At 36.3% G+C, this 25,398-nt stretch overlaps 1 long non-coding RNA gene across 2 annotated transcripts; it reads right to left on the bottom strand.

Annotated features, from left to right (window-relative positions):
* Positions 1-4,531: 4,531 nt before the first annotated feature.
* Positions 4,532-25,398, bottom strand: LOC107034324 (uncharacterized). 2 transcript variants are annotated; one of them, XR_012062554.1, is made up of 5 exons: positions 25,248-25,398; positions 21,248-21,389; positions 14,401-14,541; positions 12,073-12,349; positions 4,532-4,633 (listed from the first exon to the last, which is right to left on the bottom strand). It is a non-coding gene; the product is annotated as an uncharacterized lncRNA (long non-coding RNA). The 2 variants fall into 2 exon arrangements; XR_001459867.3 differs by lacking the exons at positions 14,401-14,541; positions 21,248-21,389.

Raw genomic sequence — 25,398 nt, 5'->3', positions numbered from 1 at the left:
TTTTTATGGCTGAGTAATATTCCATTGTACACACACACACACACACACACACACACACACACACACATTCTTTATCCATTCATCTGTTGACAGAAATTAGGTTGCTTCCATAGCTTCGCAATTGTAAATAATGCTGCTATGAACACTGGGGTTCATGTATCTTTTTGAATTAGTGTTTTGGTTTTTCTTGGATATATACCCAGGAATGGAGTTGCTGGGTCATATGGTAGTTCCACTTTTAGTTTTTTGAGAAACCTCCATACTGTTTTCCACAGTGGCTACACCAATTTACATTCCCAACAGTGTACGAGGGTTCCCTTTTCTCCACATCCTCACCAACATTGTTACTTGTGTTCCGATAGCCATTCTGAGTTGGGGACTTTTAACTTGAGACTTGAAAACTGAAAAGAAGCCATTCATGGGACACCTGTAGGAGGAACAGTGCCGGCAGAGAAGCAAGCAGCAAGTGCAGAGGCCTACAAGGCAAAAGATTATTTTAAAAAACATGACAGAAGGCATGTGTGACTGACGCATCAGGGCCAGCTGCTGTAGGAAGAATACGTTGAAGGGTTACAGAAACGGATGCATTTGTGATCAGTTGCAGTATTCCTGCAGAAGCCCAGGTGGAAGATGATAGTAGCTCGGGCTAGGGTCGTAGCAATTAAGGAGGAGAAATATGTTCAGATTCAGGATATGTTTTAGGGGTAAAACCAACAGATCATAGTAGTGGGCTGGGCAGGTGGGGCTGAAGGAAAGAGAGGCATCAAGAGTCAGTCCCAGGATTCTGGTGTCAGTATCTGAAGGACCAGTGATGCTGTTTGTTAGGGTGAGGAAACCTAGAGTAGGATGGGACGTGTGGTGGAAAATAAAAAATTCCACTTTCAACATTCTGAGCTGGAAATGACTCTGAGTCATCTAAGCAGTTAGTCATATGACTGGGGCTCAGAGAGCCAATCAAATTAGTCTAAAACAAATAAATGGCATTAAAGTCACGGAAGCGGACGAGCTCGCCTAGAGAAAGTATGGGAACAGAGGAAAAAAGTAAGGGCTTCGGAAGGATTCCAAGAAGTCCAGTGTAGACAGGCGGGGTTGGGGGTCAGGAGGGGCTGGCAAAATGTGCCCAGAAGGAGGCCCCTGGAATGAGAGCCATGCCAGCGGGCTGCGCTGCCCTGACCCGGGCGGAGCGGTCCTAGGAAGGAAAAGCTGAGCTAAGGGCTGTTGAGGAACCAAGCACGGTGAGAACAGACACTTCCCCGCCTGGCACTATGGAGGCCTTCGGTTACCCTGACAGGGCTGTTTCAGTGTAGTTGAAGGAACAAAAGCTAGGTGAGAACCTGCAGTCCAGAAATGTCACTCCTCCAGGAATGGAAACCAGAAACGCTTTCCAAGTGCACCAAGAGACTCCTGTACAAGAAGGTTTATAGCTGCTTTGTTCACTGGAGCAAATTACTGGACATGACCCAGATATGCATCCTTAGGAGAATAGACAAGTAAATAAATTGCAGTATATTCATCAAATGGAAAAGTACGGCGTGATGAAAGTGACTCTCGTGAGCTTCATGTTGACCAAAAGAAAAAAAAAAGCCACAAAATACCTGCAGTATAATTTTATTTATGTAAAGTTTCAAAAGTGAAGAACAAACAATGCATTGTTTAAAGATACATTAAACAAGGGAAATTCAGAAAGCCTGTTACCTAGGACATACAGGGATGCTCAAAGATTACATATGTGTTATGTATACATTTTGGTGTGTACAGAATATTTCCTTAGAAATAGCTATCTAGAGGGGAGAGTATAGGTCAAGTAGTAGAGTGCATGCTTAGCATTCACGAGGTCCTGGGTTCAATCCCCAGTACCTCCATCGAAAAACTAAGTAAGTAAATAAAAAAAAACTAATTACCGCCCCCTGCAAAAAAAAAAAAAAAGCTATCTAGCTTTGTCCACTGAATAGGCCTAAATGCATTTATGAACCCACTATCAATGAGCACTGCTAGCAACCAGACTATGGTCTCAAAATACTCTTTCCTACTAAAAGGAACAAGGAGTCTTTAGGAAAAGGACTGATTTTGAATACAGGACAGGGAATATACAGGACAAAGCTTGAAAGTCTTGTTTTAGGCTGCAAGAAAGGCTTTGAGACTTCTAAGATGATGTCAAAAGAACTCAGAAGTCTATCTGAAGAGGCTCTTCCACTAACAAAGGTGGGAAAGTTTAGGCAGCCATTAGGATAAACACTTCAGTGGATTGAAAAACACATCAAATATATACGCTTACCTACTTTTCTTATGTAAACTACTACAGTTGGTTATTTAAGTGATAAATAAGGGAAGTTTTATAGTAGTCTAGGTAATAAATGAAGAAGAAATGAGGAAATGTAACCATTTTGCAAATTGTAATCAGCTAATAGCATGGTTCATCAGCTGCTAATGTCAGAAAAAAAGAAAATCAGACGTAAATACCTCCTGATGGAAGAACACAAACCAGCGGTGATGTCTGGACGAAAGAAATCAAACCTGAGTCTGACTGAGCCTCTGGATCCGACTACCAACTGCAGGAAATGCAGACAACAAAGGAATATTTTAAACTACACCACAAGGATGCAATCTGCAAAAGTCATACCATGGAAGGTTCTAAAAGAGGAACCACTTTTTTTTTCTACAATAACAACAGTAAGAACAACTGTAACTTCGCAAAGGAAAAATGAGAGATGGAGGAGGAAACTGTGGATTCAAAGAGACTTAGAAGTTACCGCAGCAAATCCCAACGTGGACCTTATTTGGATTCTGACTTAATTAACATTTAAACGTATCTCTTTTTTTTAACATTTTTTATTTTTATTTATTTTTTTTCTTAGTAAATGATAGTTTTTATTACTATAAAATGATAAAGCACTCATTTATAACAAATAAACATTACGTATTTATCTTTTTTCTTTTTTTTTTACATTTTTTATTGATTTATAATCATTTTACAGTGTCGTGTCAAATTCCAGTGTTCAGCACAATTTTTCAGTCATTCATGGACATATACACACTCATTGTCACATTTTTTTCTCTGTGATTTATCATAACATTTTGTGTATATTTCCCTGTGCTATACAGTGTAATCTTGTTTATCTATTCTACAATTTTGAAATCCCAGTCTATTCCTTCCCACCCTCCACCCCCCCGGCAACCACAAGTCTGTATTCTCTGTCTATGAGTCTACTTCTGTCCTGTATTTACGCTTTGTTTTTGTTTGTTTGTTTGTTTGTTTTTGTTTTTGTTTTTTAGATTTCACATATGAGTGATCTCATATCGTATTTTTCTTTCTCTTTCTGGCTTGGAATGTATGTGATAAATGGAAATTTGAGTACTGTGAGTAGATAATGAGGATATTAGGACATTATTAAACATGCTTATATGGGATACGGTATTGTGGTTTTATTAAAATCAACTTTACATTTAAAATTAGTTTGGTTTGAGGGTAAAATTGATTATAAAAAGAGCTAAATTAGGTTAAATAAAGGAAAGAAACACTTAGTTAAAATAGCTGATCGAATGTACTTTTACAGTTGTTTCAGTGACAGAAAAATGTACACATATATGTGTGAGCTTTAAAGTCAAAAGTCCACAAGTACAAAAGATAAAGGGAGAAAAAACAACAGCAGAATTTTGGACTTGGAGACACAAGGCCCATGTGCATATGGGGTGTACCAAAAACCGGGAATTAAGGGAAAGCTTCCTTGGCCCATGCAGCTTGGAGAATGTCGGTTTTATCACTTTAATTTGCATTTCCCTAATCAAGAGTGAAGTTGATCATCTTTGTTAGTGACCATTTAGTTTCTTTTTTTGTGATCTGGCTGCTTATCTGTTTTGCATAATTTTCTATTGGGTAGTTTATTTTAAAATGTTCTGAATCCTTTATTGGTCATAAATACTGCGGATACCTTATCTGAGGCTGTCACATGTATTTTTCCTTTGTTTATGATGTCTTCTGTCATACAGATATTTTTGATATTTATGCAGTTAAATCTATAAATATTTTCCTCTATGATTTATGGTTTTTATGTCTTGTTTAAGAAAACTTTCTCTTCTAAGGTCATAAGGATTTTTCATGTATTTTCTTCTAAAAGTTTTAAGGTTTTACCCTTCATATTTAAATCTTTGATCCATCTGGTACTCATTTTGGTGTAAGATTTGAAGGAGAGATTTAATAGCCTTTTAAAAAATGTGAATTATCCAATTGTCCCAAGACCATTTATTGAATCGTTCACAAATTTCCCATTCGTTCACATAGCTTTTTCTATCACATACCAAGTTCCCAAACACTCATTAATCTGTTTTTGGTTTTTTCATTCTGTTTCATTGTCACTGATCTATTTGTCCCTTTGCCTGTGGTTCTTTTTATCTAAACCTATGTTTGAATTCTTACAGCATCGAAATGAATCTTGATAGGCATTTGGGCAAGTAGAAAAGGCTTTATTTTTTTAAAGTAAAATCAAAACATATTATTAGAAGAGAAAGCAATTAGATTGAGAAGGGAGAAAAGGCCATGAAGTGCTCCACTTTAAATCATCTGTAATGGCTCATTGTCATTTTTAATCTTCAGAGGAGAATTAACAACATGATTTTTCGCAGCGTAGGATTTGTTCTGGAAGAAATTGAAATTTGTGTTACAACTAAAAGTAAACAGAGAGTTCATACTAGACAGGAAATTGCCCTTTTGAACCTAGTTGTTTATGTACAGGCTTAATTTTCATCCAAGTACTGATCAAATATTGGTAAGCTTTTGTAGGAAGTGAACACATTATGAGTAAATCATCTGGATGAGTTACTTAACTTTTTGTCTTAAGTGCTTAAGTACAGCTTGCTACAATGAAGCATATACCAAAGCATGATTAGGAGAAATAAATGTATCTGGTTTTGAAAGATTTCTAAATTAATAGAACTAATGACTTCCATTAGTGGTTCTCTTAAAAACTGTCTCACAAATAAAACTTGTCTCACAGATATGATCTCTATTTGAAAAAATAAATCATATTTATAAGCGTAATTTTTAAATGATAGAGGCAGTTTTATGACACACCAACTGCAGTTTGGAGAATTTGGAAAACTCACAGGGAACTATATTCAATAGCTTGTAATAGCCTATAGTGAAAAAGAATATGAAAAGGAATATATCTATATATGTATAACTGAAACACTATGCTGTATACCAGAAATTAACAGATTGGAAATTGACTATACTTCAATAAAAACAAATTAATTAATAAAAAGAAAATTGGAAAACTAAAGCCAAAATATCACCGACAATTTCAGTGCCCTAACACGACATTTACTATTATTTTAATGAATTTCAGTATATATTTCACTTGAATATATTTTTATTAATAACTTCTTATTACATTATACATAGACATACATAAATAAATTATTACAGAGTGAACACATCCTCTAACACCACCCAGAGGAAGAGCGTTAACAGAATCCACGTGTCTTTCCCCTCCCCACTTCCAACTGCTAATGCTTTCTTTCTTCTAAAGAGAATCAACTATCCTGCCTCCTAAAGCCATAGGTTAAGTCTGTCTGTGTTTTAAGTTTATGTAAATATAACTAAACCGTAACTTTTCTTTTGTCTTTGGCTTCTTTTATTCACTATTCTGTTTGTTTTATCCGTGTTGCTGCATGTAGAAATAGTTGGTTCATTTTAACTGCTATATGTTACTCTATTGCATGGCTAAACCACAATTTATTATAATCTTCATGGACATCTGGATTGTTTAAAGACTGGGGCTAATAAGAATAATGGTGCTGTAAATATTCTTATAGTTGTCTTTTGCTGTACATGTCTCTTTATTTCTGTTGGATATGTATCTGGGGGTAGATTTGATAGGTCATAGGTTATGCATATGTTTAACCTTAGTAGACAACGCAGAAGTTTCACAAAGTAGTTATACCAGTTTACTCTCAGCACGTGAGAGTTCCAGTTGCAACACATCCTCACCCAGCTCTTGCTGTTATTGGTCCCTTTAATTTGAATCATCCTGATGGGTGAGAGTCATATCTGATTGTGGTTTTAATTTGCATTTCCCTGGTGATTAATGACGTTGAGCACCTTTTCATGTTTATTGGCCATTTGAATATCTTCATTTTGAAATCTTAAATCTCTTTCCAATTTTTCTGTCAGGTTTTCTTATTGATGTGTGGTTCTTTTATATAAGCTGGTATATCTGTTGCAAATACCCACTCCCAGCTTGTGGCTTGCTTTTACCCCTCTGTCTTAATGTTGTCTTTTGGCGAAGACAGGTTCCTAATTTTAATGTAAGCCATTTTATAAATGATTTTGTTTATGCTTAGTGCACTTTGTGTCCCATTCAAGAACACTTTCTTTAAGATAATGAAAACATTCTTCTAAGTTATTTTATTGAAACTTTATTGTTTCACCTTTCACCTGAAAGTTAGACTTCTAATCCACCTAGAATTAATTTTGTATATAATGAGGTAGAAGTCAATATTTACTTCTTCCTAAATTGTACTGTCCTAGGATCACTTATTGAAAATACTATTCTTTCCCCACTACTCTGCAGTACCGCTTTGGTGTAAACCAAGAATCTATTAACCGTGAGTCTGTTTTTTGGATTCTCTGTTCTCTTCAGTCTGTTTGTTTATTCTGTGCCAATGCTTCATTGTTTTAATTATTGTAGCTTTATCTTGGTATCCAAGGGTGCATATTCTCCAACTTTGTGTTGAAGATTTTCTTGGTTATTACAGAATTGCTCTTTGCATTGCTTCATACATTTTAGAATTGGCTCATCAATTTCCATGAAATAAAAAGTCATTGGATTTTCTTATAAGGGATTACACTGAATCTTTGGATTTCCTGGGAAAAAACAACTTTGCAATATTGATTCTTCTAACCCATAAACATGGTGTATCTCTCCAATTATTTAGGTCTTCTTTAATTTCTCTCAAGAATATTTTATAGTTTTCTGCATAAAAGTCTATCCTTTATTTATTCCTGGGTATTTGATGATTTTCTTGGTACTGCCTCATTATTGATATTCATTTTCTAATTGTTCTTATATGGAAATATAATTGATTTATGCTATCGACCTTGTATCCAGAGACTTTGTAAAATTCTTTTATTAGTTGTAATAGTTTATCTGCAGTTTCTTTCGGATTTTTTTACATACACAATCATGGCATTTCTGCATTAATGTGTTCTATTTCTTTCTTTCCGACCTTTTTGCTTTTTATTTCTTTTTCTTGCCTTACTGCACTAGTTATGGATTCAGGACTATGCTAAATAGAAGTTGTGAGAATGGCTTCCTTGCTTATTACAAATCTCAGGGAAAAAGCTTTGAACATTTCACAATTAAGTTGGATGTTTGCTGTATGCTTTTGATAGATGTTTTTTATTATATTAAGAAAATTCTCTTTCTCTTCTTAAAAATTGTGAGTGGGTATTGAATTTTACCAAATGTTTTTCTTTCACATCTATTGCAATGAACATCTGATTTTCTCCTATATTCTGCTAATATGGTAAAGTAATATGTTAATTTTCAAATGTTAAGTCATTTTCGTATTCTTGGAACTACTCCAACTTGGTTATAATGTATTAGCCTTTTTATGTAGCGCTGGGTTTGTTTGCCCATGTTTTCTGTAGGATTTTGTACGTAATTCGCCAGAGACATTCTGAGTTTTGTTTTTTTTTTTTAATGTGTTCTCAGTTTGGATGTGAAAGCTTGCTGACCTCATAAAACAAGTTGGGAAGTGTATATACCTTTTTTGTTGTCTGGAAGTGTTTGTAAGATGTTATCTCTTCTTCAAATGCTTCATAAAATTTACTGGTGAAACTAAAGGGGCCTAGAATTTTCTCTGTGGGAAGGTTTTAAAATTACAAATGCAGCTTTTTTATTAGATGTAATACTATCCATTTTGTAAAATTGCATTTTATAGGAATTTGTTCATTTCATCTACATTTAAAATTTTATTGTCATAAAATTATTCTTAGTAATCTCTTACTGCCTTTTGCATGTCCAAAGCGTCTGTACTGGTATCCTTTTCTTGTTTTCTAGCCTTGGTAATTTTTGCCTTTTTTTAGCCAGCCTTGCTGAGATTCATTAATTTTATTCATTGTTTTAAAGAACCAACTTTGGCTCTGTTAATATTTTTCCATTCTGTGTTATTTTTTATTTCTCTGAATTTTGCTCTTATCTTTTTTATTTTATCCCTGCCAGTTGAGGGGGGAGGTGTTTAATTTGCTATACTTAAATTTTTTTTAAGATGTTTACTCCAATAATTAACTCTCAGCTTTTCTTCATTTCTAACATATACTTTGAGGAAACTGTATACTCTTTCCATAGCAGCTACCATTTTACATTCCTACCAACAATATGCAGAGGTCCAGTTTCTCCACATCCTTACCTACACTTGTTATTCTCTGAGCTTTTTTGGTAATAGCCATCCTGATGGGTGTGAAAAGTGGTGTCCCATTGTGGTTTTTTTTTTTTTTAACATTTTTTATTGATTTATAATCATTTTACAATGTTGTGTCAAATTCCAGTGTTCAGCACAATTTTTCAGTCATTCATGGACATATACACACTCATTGTCACATTTTTTTCTCTGTGATTTATCATAACATTTTGTGTATATTTCCCTGTGCTATAAGTGTAATCTTGTTTATCTATTCTACAATTTTGAAATCCCATTGTGGTTTTGATCTGCATCTCCCTAATGTGTAGTGATGTTAAGCCATTGTTGACCTTTTAAAGTTTCCGATACAAATCATAACATTTACTTCTCCCCAGGCGTGGAAGGACCGGAGAATACTTGCTCTCCATTTTCCCTCTTACTGCCTTATATATACAGCTATCGTTATATAATTTAATTCTAGATATATTTTCAAATCCCCTAAGGCATTATTATTGTTTCACAAAGTCGCTATTGATTTATTTTCCTGAAAATGTGCTCTGTGCCACATTGGCTGTTTGTTCTCATCTCCGTTTCCCTCTGTTCCCCTGCTCTGCTCTGTATCACACGGAATTACATTTCCCAGGCTCCTTTGCTAACTGCTCCCGTTAGGTTCACCTGAAAGGGGGACACTGGCAAAAGACTGGAAGATAGGGGGAAGGGAGGAGTCAAGGGGTTTTTCTTTTTCACTGCACTTCAGGCTATGTCTCCAGCAGTCACTGTGCCTTTTCAATGGCTGCAGCCCCTATGGGACGACCCTCTCCTTGGGGTCCTAGCATCCACTGGGCACCCCATATTGTGGCTGCATCCCCCTGCTATGCGGCCCTGCCTTCTAGGCTCTGATGAGAGCGCTCCATCCCACTGCCCCTGCTGATACTGGGCTGCCACCCTGTCCCTGTGAGGCTTCTCTGCCTTCATCACAAACATAACCAAGTCTTTGTATTAAAATCCCTTTGTTCATAGGCCTTAGAATGGTTTCTGTTTCCTGACTGGGCCTCGTTATACTCTGCAAAATTTATTTTCTCACCAAAGTATCACGTAAAGAAGTTACATAGCTATTCTGAAAAGAGATCCAATAAAAGGAATGCAATAAAGTGTGTGTTAATTGTAATTCTGAAGCATGTGTGGGTTGATTTTTGTTCTATTATAAACCTTGGAAGCCCCAGATCAATGTTTGCCAAATAGGAAACAATAAATATATTGGTATTTATGGGAAGGAAATGTTATTTTTAAGACTCTAAGCTACATATTTGAAACAATAGAATGCTTAAAAAAAGAAAATGTTAAGAATATATAAAAATAAGCCGGTTTCCTCTGAAATATTGCAAATCATTATTTCCTCTATGAAAAAAAATTCAGTCAGTACCTGGTTGGAAAATAAAAATATTCAATTATGTTTTTCAAAACAAATTTAAATTAATTGCTTTAAATTTTTAAATTTAAGTTAAATAATAAAAATATATGGGGCACTCACTATGTACTAGGTAAGTATTATGACGCATACAAACACTAATAACACAAAAATAATTTAAAATTCAAAGTACAGGAATAAAAAATGTACGTATCTGAAGATGTGTAAGTCCACGTACTAGCTCTCTATTCACTTAAGTTAAATTTAACTACCTTTTATATAATACTTATTCTACTCTATCATTGAATCAGAATGAAGAGTTAACATTGGGTTACTAGCGATACAGTGCTAATTTCTTCCGTTTTCCCTGTTAGTCGCCCATTCCTGCTGTACTGGACTTACTGCTACCCCTTGAACAAGCGAAGCATGTAGCAGGGGCAATGGAAGATAGTACACAAAATACAAAAATAATACATAAAAATATTAAAATTTATTACTGATGACAGGTGCCAGGAGAAGGGAGTTACAGATACGGAAAAGGAGTAAGCTAGAATGAACACTGTATTGGGTTGGAATTAGAAGTGTTGGTGTGCGCTCATGGATTTCAATGTGTGTAGATGGGCATAGAAATAAATATAGGTATAAGATACCTATACTCCCTGATTCTGGCCTAGAGCAGCACCCCTCCCCCCCACCCAACAGCAATAAGCACGCCAACTGTGCGCAAGTTGGCTTCTACCTGCCACTCTCCACTAAAAGGAGTCAGGGCTCCTTATAAGAATGGCTGACTCTGGAGTTGATGCAGGGAAAGTGGAAGATGAACTTGGAATATTTTATTGTGCCGGACAGAAAGGAAATGCTTAACGGATGATGGGGACATGTCCAAAGGACACAAAGTTCCCACTGGCCAAAATGGGGACTATTTGAACAACAAAGTACTGCTTATAACAGGTCATGAGTCCATGAGTCCAGGTTAACATAAATTAATACATTGAAGGTTTGGTGAAACTTTACGAAGTTTCAAAGTACTGCTTTACAAAATACTTATCAGTGGGGAAGGGGGAAAGAGTAACTATAAAATGGAGAAGTTTGGCAAACATCACTTTAATCAAGTGATCAGATGGAACAAATCAAAACTCTGTACACCTCGATTAGACGGAATGAGAAGAACAGAGCAGAATAATGTTCCCTACGAAGGAACAATACCTGAAATCACAAGGAAATCTCAGACAAACCCAAGTTGAAGGACATGATACAAAAGAACTGAAAAAAAATTGTCATGAAAGTCAAGGAAAGACTAGGAACTGTTTGAGTCTAAGAAACACCGCAAGTCAATGTAACAGGTGATTCTGACTGACTCTGTTTCCTGTAGAGGAGATCATAAGTGTTTGTTTCCTGATTGTGATGGTTGCATTGTGGTTATGAGTTTACAAAACATTCCTATTGCTAGGGCATCAAGTCAGCAACTTAACTCTCAGATGATTTGAGAAAAAGTTCTTTGTTGTGTATTTGCAACTTTTCTCTAAGTTTGAGATGATATCAAAATAATATGATGTATATGAAGAAAAGGAAGGTAATGCTCTCACAATTCTCTGGGTTAGAGATTGAGGCAAGACTCAGCTGGGCAGTTTTTGTGCTCCATGTAGCAAAGGTTGGGGTCACTCACTCAGCTGCATTCAGCTGTAGCTTTGGCTAGAAGTTCCAAGAAAGCTCCTCTCACTGGTTCCTCCGTGCTCCTCCACGTGGCCCCCTCTGTCTCTACATGGTGACTCATCATTCAGGAGTCTAGCCCAAGCTTCTTTCAGCCTGATGGCTGGATTCCCAGAGCAACAGAAGGAACAGCCAGGCCTCTTAAAAGTGTCTTCACCTGGCTGGTGGTTGCGTAGGTGTGTTCACTTTGTAAAAAATCAATCAGGCTGTATACTTACGATTTTGTGCCCCTTTTAGTATGTAAGGATGTACTTCAACAAAAAAAAGTAAAAATAAATTATGATTACTGTTTTTCTAATTGCACATCCTCCTTTCTTACCTTTCCAATTAACACCATGTGTTAGGTAAATTCCTCCTGGGACGAAGCTAAGATAATAACATAAGTACATGCATTCGATGACCTTACTTTCCAAACGTCTACTGAAACAGTCTAGCAAATATAAAATGGATATATTTTGTCTGACCCTGGAAAATAAATACCTATCTCACCTATATATCTCAAGACTCAAGGACTTTTCACCGAGCTGACATAAGCAAGAAAGAAGAGCACCAACCTGTTGGCAGTTATTTTAACCATTCTCTCTAGAGCAAGGCAGGGAGAATGGCTTCGACTCAGGTCCTTTTTGCTTGCTAGGAGAATTGAATTGTTCACAAATACTTATTAGCCTCCTGCCCTGGAGGAAGCCTCTTTACGAGTTTGCCCCCAGAGAAAGACGTGCCTGATCCTGCTCTCAAAACTACTCAACAGAAAGGAAGCCTGCTTGAAGACATGCTCCAGGGAGATTGCAATCAGTGTGGCTAAAGACTCGGCTCCTGCTCAAAGGAAGCAACCTAAGAAAAAAGAAATGTATTTTAAACAAACTCAGTTAAGATAGATTGTAATTAAATGAGCACCAAATTATGGAACATTAATTGTGTGAACTAGATCTTGGTCAGCTATTTCATAATGGAGAACAAAAAGGCTGATGGAGATTATTAGATAAAAGATAAAAACACAGAATGTAGATGTAAGTAATCTAATGTTTTTAATGCGTTTCAGAGAGCAAAACACGGAAGTGAAAAAAAAGAAAACAACAAAAATTTATAAGTAGATATGCAGCCAAGGTCACTGAAAAAAAATGTATACCTAGATATGTTCTGATAAAATTTACAAATTTCAAAGATGGTGAAATGTTGCATACATCCAGAGGAAATATACTTTTCAACAAAGTAAAGATAATCAGACCGGATTATTCCAGATAGTCACAAAGATGGATGAAATACTGGAAACAAATTAAATGCTTCTTGATAGAATTTACAGGTTACTTTTTTGAAGGAATGACCACCTTCACAATATTTAGTCTCCCTTTATAGGAACATGATCCATTTTTCCATTGTCAGATTGTCTTTAGTGTCTCTGAGTAAAATTTTTAGTTTTTTCCATTTGGGTCTTGCTCATATTTAATAGATTTCATCTTTAACGTTATATAGATTTTTGTGTATTTATTTGTTTTCCACTATATTTTTTTCATTACATTTTATAATGATTATTACTGGTACATACTGCTACAAATAATGACTATCTATCCCATTTCAAAATTTATACTTTATTTTTTCTTATCTTATTGCAATGCTTAGTGACTTCAGTACAATGTTGATATTATCAGTCTTTGATTTTTCCTGACTTGAAGGGGATTGAACTTAATGTTTCCCCATGAAGTATAATGTTTGCCATAGATTCTGGTAGGTCAGTTTTATCAAGATATATTCCTAGCTTGCTATGTGGGTTTATAGATGTGAAATTTTTATTGAATTCTTTCTTTTTTTTTTTTTGGTCATCTTTTTAGGTGATAACTTTTATTTAAATTTAATCTGTTAATTGGTGAATTTCATGCTTAGATTCCATAAAGTTGATGCATCTTTATATTCATGTGATAAATCTAATTAAGCAAAAGTACTCACTGTTAATATACTGCAGGATCAAATTTTCTAGTATTTATTTAGCATTTTTGCATCTTGTTTATTAATGAGGCTGCCTATAATTTTTTTTTTTTGGTGTGCTATGAATGTATTTTAGAACTAAAACCACGGTTATGTCTGATTCATGAATGTGTTGGAAAGATTTTTTAAAACACATTTTCCTAAATAGTTTCTACAACATAAAAATTATTGAAACTAATGAAGAAGTTGTATAAAACTGGTTAATTTTTTTAGAGTGGTTCTTCGACAGATCCAATTTCTTTTATTTTAATGTATTCATTGTTTCTACCCCTTCTTGAGTCAGAAGTAACACTTATGTTTTCCTAGAAAATCATCCATTTCAAATAGCTTGTCAAATTAATTTTGCATAGTACTTACTAATATTATCTAAGAATGTCTAATCTGCTATATGTATTTGTGTCCCTTTCTTGCTTTGAATGATGTTTAGTGATTTCTACTCATTTTTTTCTTGGTTAGTCTTACCAAAGGTTTTTCTATTTTACTGATACTTTCAATAAAGCAGTTTTTGGTTTTCTCAATTAAGATTACATTTTTGTATTTGGTTTGGTTCATATTTATCAGCTCATTTCTTTATTCTATTAATTATTTGGGGGTTTTGTTACACTTTCCTCTAACTTCTTGAGTGGAATATTTACTTCCTGTATTTAATTTTTAATTTTTAAAATTTACATCAAAGTAATGTATACAAATAAATGAATTATCAAGTGGAGCTAAAGGCTTATATCAAGAAATAGTAGTCTCTTCTCTTTCTGCTCCTGAGGGGCAGCCATTTTCAATTCTTTTAGCTCTCTTTTCTGCTTTTTATCTCCATCTTTTAAAAATTACACCTATGTTGCTGTTTTTTGATTTATCAATTTTAGACAGAATCTATACATCACCTATTATGATAGTTGAGGATTTACCTCTGTACTTCCTTTCTTCCATTCTCAAAAAAACTTGCTAAAGCATCAGCCAACATGTATATTCTTCTGATTATGTAAATATTGTTCACTGTTGAACCAAATAATATACTTTGATCTTTTCTGTACATCCTTCTGGTTTTCCTGCAAAATAATTGACTTTTTTTTATTTTCTTAATTTTTTCTCTCTTTTTTTTTTAATTGAAGTATAATCAGTTACAGTGTTTCAATTTCTGGTGTGCAGCATAATATCCCAGTCACACATATGTATACATATATTCATTTTCATATTCTTTTTCATTAAAGTTTATTACAAGATATTGAATATGCTTCCCTGTGCTATTATGTTTGTTTTTTCTGTACCCAGCTCTAATTTTTTCCAAGTGTTCCTACCATTTATTTTTCCAATAAACCTAGCAATAATTTTTCCAAATGCTCAATCACATCAGATAATTTATGAGTTCCATTTTTATTTTGCTGGATACCGTTGTCCCAAAGTCCACCATCCTCCTGATTCTAATATGAACTGATTCCCCTCTAGGCCTGGTGTGTAATTGTTAAGATGGAACATTTCTTTATCATCCTCCAGTGGCAGATCCCCTGTTTTCTAGTTCCCATGTGTATTGCTGTAGATTCTTAATAGTCTAGAGGATATTATCCAGCTAGTTTAAGCCCAAAGAAATTTGTTTGACTTATATACTCATTGAAAGAGCTAAAAAAAGAATCTCTAGACTGAACTTCTAGGACCTCTCCCAAAGTCACATCGTGAAACTAGGAAGTGGCTGACTCTGTCATGATCAGGAAGTTGCTGAATCAGGAAGCTGCCTCCACAATGGCTGGCACCAGACGCAGGCCACCCCTGCCACATCAAAGTTGCTGAATCTAAAAGCTTCCTATTAAGACAGGAGGATCCCTGGGAATCAGTACGCCACAGATGCCAGCTCTAGAACCATATCTCTTCACGATCTATGTCAGTCTCTACCCTCACATAATTCACCTCCAAATCAAATTCTTTCAAAGTGTATCTGCCTGGTTCAATCCAAATAATCTGAATCTGGAAACCTGCAACTTGAATCTAAATTCTGGGATGCATAGCATTCAGCTTTCCAATCTCTGCATTTCAGGAAGGCACTCTGGGATGAGGGTGAAGTAGATGTTGTGCAAACCATTCTACAGTATGAGCGACAGCCCTCTTGGCCACCCAGCACCTATACACACCGTTTCCCCCATACTTAAACTTTCAACAAGCGCGTATTCCCACTTAACACTACACTTTGTACAAACGAAAACTTCCTCACCATCTCTCCCAAAAGGAGACCCAAAATCTTCTCAGTCACTGCACTCATCTCTGGGTGATGCTCTTTCTCCCTCTAGTTCAGTCACAATCCTCTCTTGAAAACATATGACAGGTGGACTGAATAAACTCACCACCACCAACACACCCTATAGAAAGTAGCAGAGGAAAGAAAAAGGGAAAAGCAAGCAGGAAAGAATCTGAATCCCCTGAACTGTTAAACTGCCGTACCAGCCCAGATCACCTGCCAGGATTTTTATAGGAAAGAAAAATACACTTTGTTTCTATTAGTTTTTTACCTTGTTTAAGCCTCTGTATTTTCAGCCTAACCTGTAACCTAACTTGTACAGCCATCAACAGTAGCAATCACTAAATCAGCCTTGATGAGAGAAAGTACATTTTGATGAGCCCATACATAATCTCCGTTATTGCCATCACGGGTACTTTGTACTTGAGTTCATTAAACATTCATTAGAGCGGCTGGAGAAAGAAATTGACTTATATCCAAAGAGCAGATCAGCTTGTCCTCCTGGTTATTTAGCACTTTCTCTAATGTGGGGTGGGAGAGCGAGTTGGACGATCATTTACATGGAACACAAATATCCTTACATTCTGAATCTAGGCTGAGAGGTTCCTATGTAAAGCTTAGCCACGTCTCCTTGTGATCATTTCTCCCAGTGAGCATTCTTTCCCGTCCCTGACCATTCATTCAGACTACTGGAGAGTGCCATAAATCATGTTGCTTTTAACCTTTGGCTACCCATCCTTCCAGGCAAAGCAGAGAACCCATATGGTAGCTTAAAGTTCTTCCACCACGAAGGGAATTATCTCCCTGGGCCACTTCTGGATGGAGTTCTAATTCCTTTCTTTTTTTTTTTTTTTGGTGAATTTATAAAATTATTTTTGTTCTCCTTAACAGTGTTTTATTTTTAAATTTTCTTTTCTACTTTTTTCAGTTTTATTGAGATATAATGAACATACAGCCCTGTATAAGTTTAAGGTGTACAGTATAATAACTTGATGTACATATATGGTGAAATGATTACCACCATCTTAATTAGATACAAAAAAAAGAGAAAAATGTTTCTTCCTTGTGATAAGAACATTTAGGATTTACTTTCTTAGCAACTTTGAAATATACTACCCAGCAGTGTTGACTGTGGTCATCATGTTGTACGTTACATCCTCAACCTTTTACCTTATAACTGAAATATTGTACCTTTTGACCACCTTCGTCCATTACTCCTCCCACCCCCACCCCGTCCCCAATTTGGAGTTCTAATTCTATGACAATCTGCTTCTTGCCAGTACAAGCATATATTCCTAAAACATTGCAGGTCAGGCTTGAATTTTTCGTCCTGTTACTCGATGATACTGGATTTCCATGAGGCCATATGTGTGGGTTCAAGGAGAGGAGCCGGTGTACAGTATAAGTGTGATGGAAGAATGAACCACCTGTTCACACGACTCACCTGTCCTTTAAGGACCTGCTTCAAACCAAACTCAACTTGCCGCTTGCACTTACTGATGGAGTGCACTGGTTAGGCCCAAATTTTCACTGCGATGGATTAGATAAGAAAACACCCAGTTTGTGATGAGTAATGAGGCTAATTAATCATTTAGTGTCTTATGGTCAGGAGTATAATCTTTATCAGGACCCAATAACAAATTAAGAGATATATCAGAAGGAGAGCAGTTATTTGCTGAAGAGAGAATGTCTTTGTGTTAAAATCCAAAAGGGCTTTGATACACTTCTCTTGTTTGGACATGCCACAGGTTTCTGCATAGCATTCCAAGTTAGTCACAGATAGGTCAGTTGCCATTGTATTTTCTGGGTCTCAGGGACCAGGTACTTGCATTGAAGCCTAGAGCAGTGACATCCTTCTCTTACTCTAGGCCTATTCAATGCCAGTGGCTTTATAGGTTACTCAAGGAAGGCCAGAGATGTACACTATGGCACATACTAACTCCAAATGCAAGTGTTGTTCTACAAAGTATAGTGCCTTTTTCTCAAAGTAGAATTGCAAGGTGCACCATTGTATATTTCTTTTTGGAAGGAATATCCCGATGTGTCTCACACAATCAGAATCTCAGAAACTTTAATGAAGTGGCAGGACCACGCACTTTTATGGGACTTGTCTTCCACTCTTTGACACACATGACATCTGCTTATCAAGATCGGGAAGCTGTATTGCTGTCCACATTAGTGAAAGCAAGCTGTTTCTAGTGTTCTCAGCTTGTTGAGATAGAAAAAAAAAAACGCACTTATCAAATCAATAGCTACATACAAGATGTGGCACTTTGTTGAACTGACCTAGAAAAGAGCTCAAAGGTGCAACTGTATATTCTTTCTGTTTGAGCTTATGAGTCCAGAACCTATTTGTCTTCTGCACAGGCCAATGTCAAGTTCAATGGAGACAAGGTGAGGACTAGTACTCTTGCTTATTTCAAGTCTTTTAAACCTTTTCGAGACTGATTTCTGTGATTCTCCCAGAAATGCAGTGTTGATTTTGGTTTGCTGTTTTCATTGGGAACAGTGTTCTCTTTGACCTTTTCTACCATAATAGTTACCTGGCCTTGGGGCCAATGCTAGACTTCTATCAACTACTGAGTATACAGTTCCAATTATACCCTCTGGAACAATGGAAGTAACCATAGGATGGATTTGTAAATGTCAAGACCCACTGATAAGATGGACTTGAACCCTCCTGCACTTATGACCTGCCCCGTATAAGTCAAACTCAACTGAGTGACTCCGGTAACATTCTGGGTTCCCAGGGATTCATGGCAGCTTGGAGCTACGTGTACAATAATACATGAGGAATATTTCTATCTGTACAGTTATGTCAGTAAATGACACAGGGTCTTTGGGAAAAATCTAGGAACTCTGGGTTAGAAATTGACTCAGTATTATGGTGAGGGGCCATGACTATTGAAATGTCTCAAATTGGACTCTATATATCAGACCTAAAAGTTGTTGTTTGTTTGTTTGGTTGGTTGATTGGTTGGTTGGTTGGGTTGATTGGGTTTGCTTATACAGATCATATAGAACTTTAGTGTGCTGCCCAGCTATTTAGTCCTAAGGACTCCATGATCAGAGGATCCTTGAGGATAAAACTACTCTGACTGTCCCTCCAGCTTTGCTGCCTGTTGCAGTGACCATGCCTATTTTGTCTCCGCGTTTAAGTGTTGCTGATTAGCCTTTGCATTCCAGGTTCCTATCATCTCCATTGAAATTGAGGATCCCATTTAAATGGCAGCATCTCTTTCCTTCATTCCCAGCCTAAAAGGACACCCACTTCAATACATTTAAAGAAGAATCTCATTCCTTTCACCATTAAACTTTTTATGCCCAAGTAAAGGAAATACCTCTTGAGATATCCTGAGAGGATATAGGGAATTGCTGAGTTGGTCACACATGATCAATCCACTCCAAAATCCCTATATCCCTGAGTGTTTAGACTTGTTCTTTTCTATCAGGTTTCCATCCTGGGGATGGAACCACCTCCTGAAGGAATTTTGGAAATCTGTAGGACCATTGGTTATCACAGTGACTGGACATGCTGCTAGCTTTTGTTGGCAGGGGCCAGGAATAGTAAGTGTACTACAAGTCATGGGATAGACTCACTCAGCAAAGAATTGCCCTGCATCATAACAACAACAATGGTGTTACAGCGTTACTGTATGTAAAAACTCTGTTTATAATAATCTGAGCCTGAAACCTCACACCATCTAATATATCAATGCAAAATTCTTTCGTGAGGCTTTAATGTATACTAAACTTTCTGGAAAGCAAGACTCATGTAAATAAAGCTATTAATATATTGTTTTACATCAACAAGAGAAAGGACAAAAACCACATGATCATCTCAATTGATGCAGAAAAAGCATTTGATAAAATTCAACACCCATTTATGATAAAAACTCTCGCCAAAGTGGGTATAGAGGGAACATATCTCAACATAATAAAAGCTATATATGACAAACCTACAGCCTGCATAGTTCTCAATGGTGAAAAACTCAAAAGCTTCCCACTAAAATCTGGGACAAGACAAGGATGCCCACTATCACCACTCCTATTCAACATAGTCCTGGAAGTCCTAGCCACAGCAATCAGGCAAGAGAAAGAAATAAAAGGGATTCAAATTGGAAAAGAAGAGGTTAAAGTGTCATTATATGCTGATGACATGTTACTATATATAGAAAACCCTAAAAGGTTCACACAAAAGCTACTAGAGCTGATTGAAGAATTCAGCAAGGTAGCAGGTTACAAAATTAATGTTCAAAAATCAGTTGCATTTCTTTACACTAACGATAAATCAACAGAAAAAGGAAGTAAAGAAACAATCCCCTTTAAAATAGCACCCAAAGTAATAAAATATCTGGGAATAAATCTAACCAAGGAGGTGAAAGAATTATACACAGAAAACTATAAACCATTGATGAAGGAAATTAAAGAAGACTTTTAAAAAATGGAAAGATATTCCATGCTCTTGGATTGGAAGAATCAATATTGTTAAAATGGTCACACTGCCCAAGACAATCTACAGATTTAATGCAATCCCTATCCAATTACCCAGGACATATTTCACAGAACTAGAACAAATCATAATAAAATTTATATGGAACCACGAAAGACCTAGAACTGCTAAAACATTACTGAAGAGAAAGAAAGAGGCTGGAGGAAAAACTCTACCAGACTTCAGACAATACTATAGAGCTACAGTCATCAAGACAGCATGGTATTGGTACCAAAACAGACATATGGACCAATGGAACAGAATAGAGAGCCCAGAAATGAACCCACAAACCTTTGGTCAACTCATCTTCAACAAAGGAGGCAAGAATATACAATGGAATAAAGACAGTCTCTTCAGCAAATGGTGTTGGGAAAACTGGACAGCAGCATGTAAATCAATGAAGCTAGAACACTCCCTTACACCATATACAAAAATCAACTCAAAATGGATTAAAGACTTAAACATAAGACAAGATACAATAAACCTCCTAGAGGAAAACATAGGCAAAACATTATCTGACATACATTTCAAAAATTTTCTCCTAGAAGAAATAAAAGCAAGAATAAACAAATGGGACCTAATGAAACTTACAAGCTTCTGCAGAGCAAAGGAAACCAGAAATAAAACAAGAAGAAAACCTACGGAATGGGAGAAAATTTTTGCAAGTGAAACCGACAAAGGCTTGATCTCCAAAATATATAAGCAGCTCATATGACTCAATAAGAAAAAAATAAACAACCCAATCCAAAAATGGGCAGAAGACCTAAACAAGCAATTCTCCAAGGAAGACATACAAATGATCAATAGGCACATGAAAAAATGCTCAATATCACTAATTATCAGAAAAATGCAAATCAAAACTACAATGAGGTCACACCAGTCAGAATGGCCGTCATTCAAAAATCCAAAAATAACAAATGCTGGAGAGGCTGTGGAGAAAGGGGAACCCTCCTACACTGCTGGTGGGAATGCAGTTTGGTGCAGCCACTACGGAAAACAGTGTGGAGATTCCTCAAAAGACTAGGAATAGACTTACCATATGACCCAGGAATCCCACTCCTGGGCTTGTATCCAGAAGGAAATCTACTTCAGGATGACACCTGCACTCCAATGTTCATAGCAGCACTATTTACAATAGCCAAAACATGGAAACAGCCTAAATGTCCATCAATAGGTGACTGGATAAAGAAGATATGGTATATTTATACAATGGAATACTACTCAGCCATAAAAACCGACAACATAATGCCATTTGCAGCAACATGGATGCTCCTGGAGAATGTCATTCTAAGTGAAGTAAGCCAGAAAGAGAAAGAAAAATACCATATGAAATCGCTCATATGTGGAATCTAAAGACTCATGGACAGAGAATACAGACTTGTGGTTACCAGGGGGGTAGAGGGTGGGAAGGGATAGACTAGGATTTCAAAATTGTAGAATAGATAAACAAGATTACACTGTATAGCACAGGGAAATATACACAAAGTGTTATGATAAATCACAGAGAAAAAAATGTGACAATGAGTGTGTATATGTCCATGAATGACCGAAAAATTGTGCTGAACACTGGAATTTGACACAACATTGTAAAATGATTATAAATCAATAAAAAATGTCAAAAAAATATATTGTTTTGTTCTTAATTTCACCGAAACTCGTTTCATCATTGTGGAAAAATTGTATCCCTGACTATAGTACCGCCTGTGAACTTTTGTCTTCAAAACTGCATGTCTGTAACAGTCTTTGGGGCTGTCATACCCAAGTAATTCCACGTATAGATTTAGACACATAACTGCTCTGTTGCCGTGTCTTCTAGCAGAGGTGTGCTTAAGCACTCACACATTGAAATAATAATACTTTCCTTTTATTTCTTTGTGTTAGTTGGAATATTATGTTGATTTAAAAATAATATGTATAAGTAGGTTAATTATGAATTTCATCTGAGAACAAAGGAAATATTATACAAAATTATCATAAAAAAGGGGTATGAGGTCAAAGAGGGCTGAGAATCACTGTTTCATGTAATACCAAGGAATTTCTGTTATCTTAACTCAGCATAGAATACCATTAACTCAAAGCCAAGAATTAGGACTATTCTTAGATGCTTGAGTTAGCTCACTGAATCCAGCATGTCTCATGGATACTGCCAAGTGATAAATTCAGCCCAATGTAAAATTATATTCCTGCTTCCTAATTGATCATCCTTAGAATTAATTACCTCACATATTCACCGTCCAGGATTTGGACAATATAAATGAGCAGTTAGAAGCAACCAGTGTGACTGACAATTTTTGACTCCTTGCACCGCCCCGCTCCTACCCAACCCTACGCCTACTTTAGATCTGTTGCAGAGAACATGGCATCCGTAGGTCTTGCCTTCGATAGCCGCTGCCTTCAGAATTATCACAAGTGGTAGTAAGTGTTTTATCACTGTTGCTTGGACTACCAATGTCCCATCTTTTTCTCATTATGGTTTTCTGATACTGTTTCATAGAAGATATGTCTTCTTGCATTTTATGGAAGAGGCCAAAACCAGAAATTTTCTTCTGAATAATGTTCTAGATAATTTCAGAATTATGTTTTACCCCTATCCCCCGCACTGGATTGTCAGTCGAGAAATATTTTATGGAGAATCTATTATGTGCTAGATATTAGGTAGGTGTCAGAACTGTAAGACTGGCATTGTCTCTACATGTTAGAGATACTGTTCACGCCCTAAGTTCTGCAGGACTTTTTCATGGCCCACATTTAGTTTTTCACCTCTTTCCTCATTTCTCTACGAGGTGAAATCTTTCCAGACTTTATATTTGTCTTTTTCAAGATCAGTGACAGTTGCACAGACCCTTTTACCTGATTCTGGATTATGCCTGAGTGTCTGCTAATTTAATCCAAAGAGCACGTGTCTGCTGCATGCAAAACACTGTGTTAGGAGGTGTGGCTAATAACAGTCATAGCTAGCACTTACTGAGTGCTTACTAAGTGCCAGTTACTTTTGTTTATATTGAAGTCTAGTCAGTTTACAGTGTGGTGTCAATTTCCGGTGTACAGCATACTGTTTCGGTCCTACGTCTACATACATATATTCATTTTCATATTCTTTTTCATTATAGGTTACTACAAGATACTGAATATAGTTCCCTGTGCTATACAGAAGAAACTTGTTGTTTATCAACTTATATATAATAGTTAGTATCTGCAAGTCTCAAACTCCCAATTTATCCCTTTCCAACCCCTTCCCCTCTGGTAACCATAAGTTTGTTTCCTACGGCTGTGATTCGATTTCTGTTTTGTAAATAAGTTCGTATGTGTCTTTTTTTTAATTTTTAGTTTCCACATATGAATGATATCATATGGTATTTTTCTTTCTCTTTCTGACTTCAATTACTTTTTGGTACTCTGCATGCATAACATGTTTAGACCTCAGCCATTCTATGAAGTTTTGCTATTATTACTCCATTTTATGGATGAAGAAACAGAGGCATTAAGAGGTTTAGAAGTTTGCTCAAAGTCACATACCAGTAATTAAATACAGGAGGTCCACATCCAGGGCCAACTCTCTTAACAATTTCCTTTTGACAAATAAGACACTAAGTTGAAAAAATATGACTTGCTTCAAAAAACTTGCCACCAAGTAGAAGCTTTAAAAATTACTGTAACTTATTATTAGGTGAACAAAGAGTCAAGATTCTTAAAGTTTTTTAGAACAGCTGGCTCAGGTAACTTTTCTGCCGATTATTTTTCTCTTTCACTTTTTTTCCCCTCTAGTGACTCACTTGACTATTCATGAAATTGTACTTCACTATGTTGACCCTTTGGTCTTATCATTTATCTTCCCTATTAAAATGATTCCTTGAAGGTAGGAACCACATGTTATCTATCTTTTTATCCTCAGCACCTAATAAATAAAAAAAGATCGCTAAATATCAGGACTAAGTAAATAATTATATTCAAAATAAGTAGCAGTACTTATTCATACTTAGTATTTACACATACATTTCACCTAAGGGCACAACAATGTCTTAACACCTTTGATTGAATAAGTTTCAGTCATATTCTCATGGGGGAGCTGAACCTTATTATCCAGTTTCACGATCAAGGGCTTAATTGTCAAAAGGTCAAGTGGCTTACCACAAGTCACAAAGTCAGTAGAGGAAAAAACAGCATCTAAGTGTTTCTTTTCTTATAAAAAAAAAAATTCCCCCAAGTTAAATGAATACACATAACAACACACACACACACAAAAGCCCCAACAAAAACATAACAAAGATATTTTATCAAAACCAAGCACTATTTAAACACAAAACATTCACTTATATTAACTTTGTATGAGTAAGTTATTTTGAAAAGCAACTATAAAAATTATGTTCCAAAACTCCTTTCCACGCTATTTTTGTTTTCTACACATTATTTTAGTAATCTGGGCTATATCCTCCCATGAGATCTCCAGGGCGGATATGAGATAAGCCACAGATGAGTTAACTTGTTTTGGCTTCAATAAGGAAATGTGGTTGCTCCAGATGCTTCCATGCTCCCCGCACATCGGCTCTAGCAGGCCATAGAAACCGGGCTAAGACTCAAAGAGGGCTGGTTTTAGCTAATAACAAAGGCTACTGCTTCAGTGTTTCGTAGACAGCATTTTTTTTTCAAGAAAAATGTTATTGCAACATAGTTATAGAACAATTCTTGGTAAACAAACTCCAGCAACGGGTGATGCTAGGGTCTTGAATCTCTAACTGCGGAAAGTTATTTTTATTCTTACATCTGTTCCAATGACTGTTTTCCCTACCTCGGTTCATGGCTTTACAGTCCCTTGAACAGACCAAGCTGGACACCTCAATTTTTCTTTCCCTGCTCATCCTCCCTCACCCTCACATGTCAGTTGTTTTCCAAGTCCCACCCATTTTATCTTCTAAGTAGGTATAGCTCTTCATCTCTCTCGTGGACTGTGTGGCCGTCTCCTAGATGGTGTTCCTGCCTCCAGTCTCTCCTCTTTCCAGTTCTTTTTCCTCACCAATCTGATAAAGTTATTTACTTACCTAAAAACTACGAATGGCTCACCCTTGCCTGCAGACCAGAATCCAACCTCCTTGGTGTGATAGTCAAGCCTTCCCCAATCTTTATAATCACCTGATCTTCTTCTACTTCCCTGAAACCCTCTACCCCAGCTACGAGCTGCTTCTTGCCATT

The sequence above is a fragment of the Vicugna pacos genome, chromosome 21 (genome assembly GCF_048564905.1).
Source record: "Vicugna pacos chromosome 21, VicPac4, whole genome shotgun sequence".
NCBI lineage: Eukaryota > Metazoa > Chordata > Mammalia > Artiodactyla > Camelidae > Vicugna > Vicugna pacos.
Note: the sequence above shows the minus strand (reverse complement) of the source record. Positions and strands in the feature narration are given on the sequence as shown.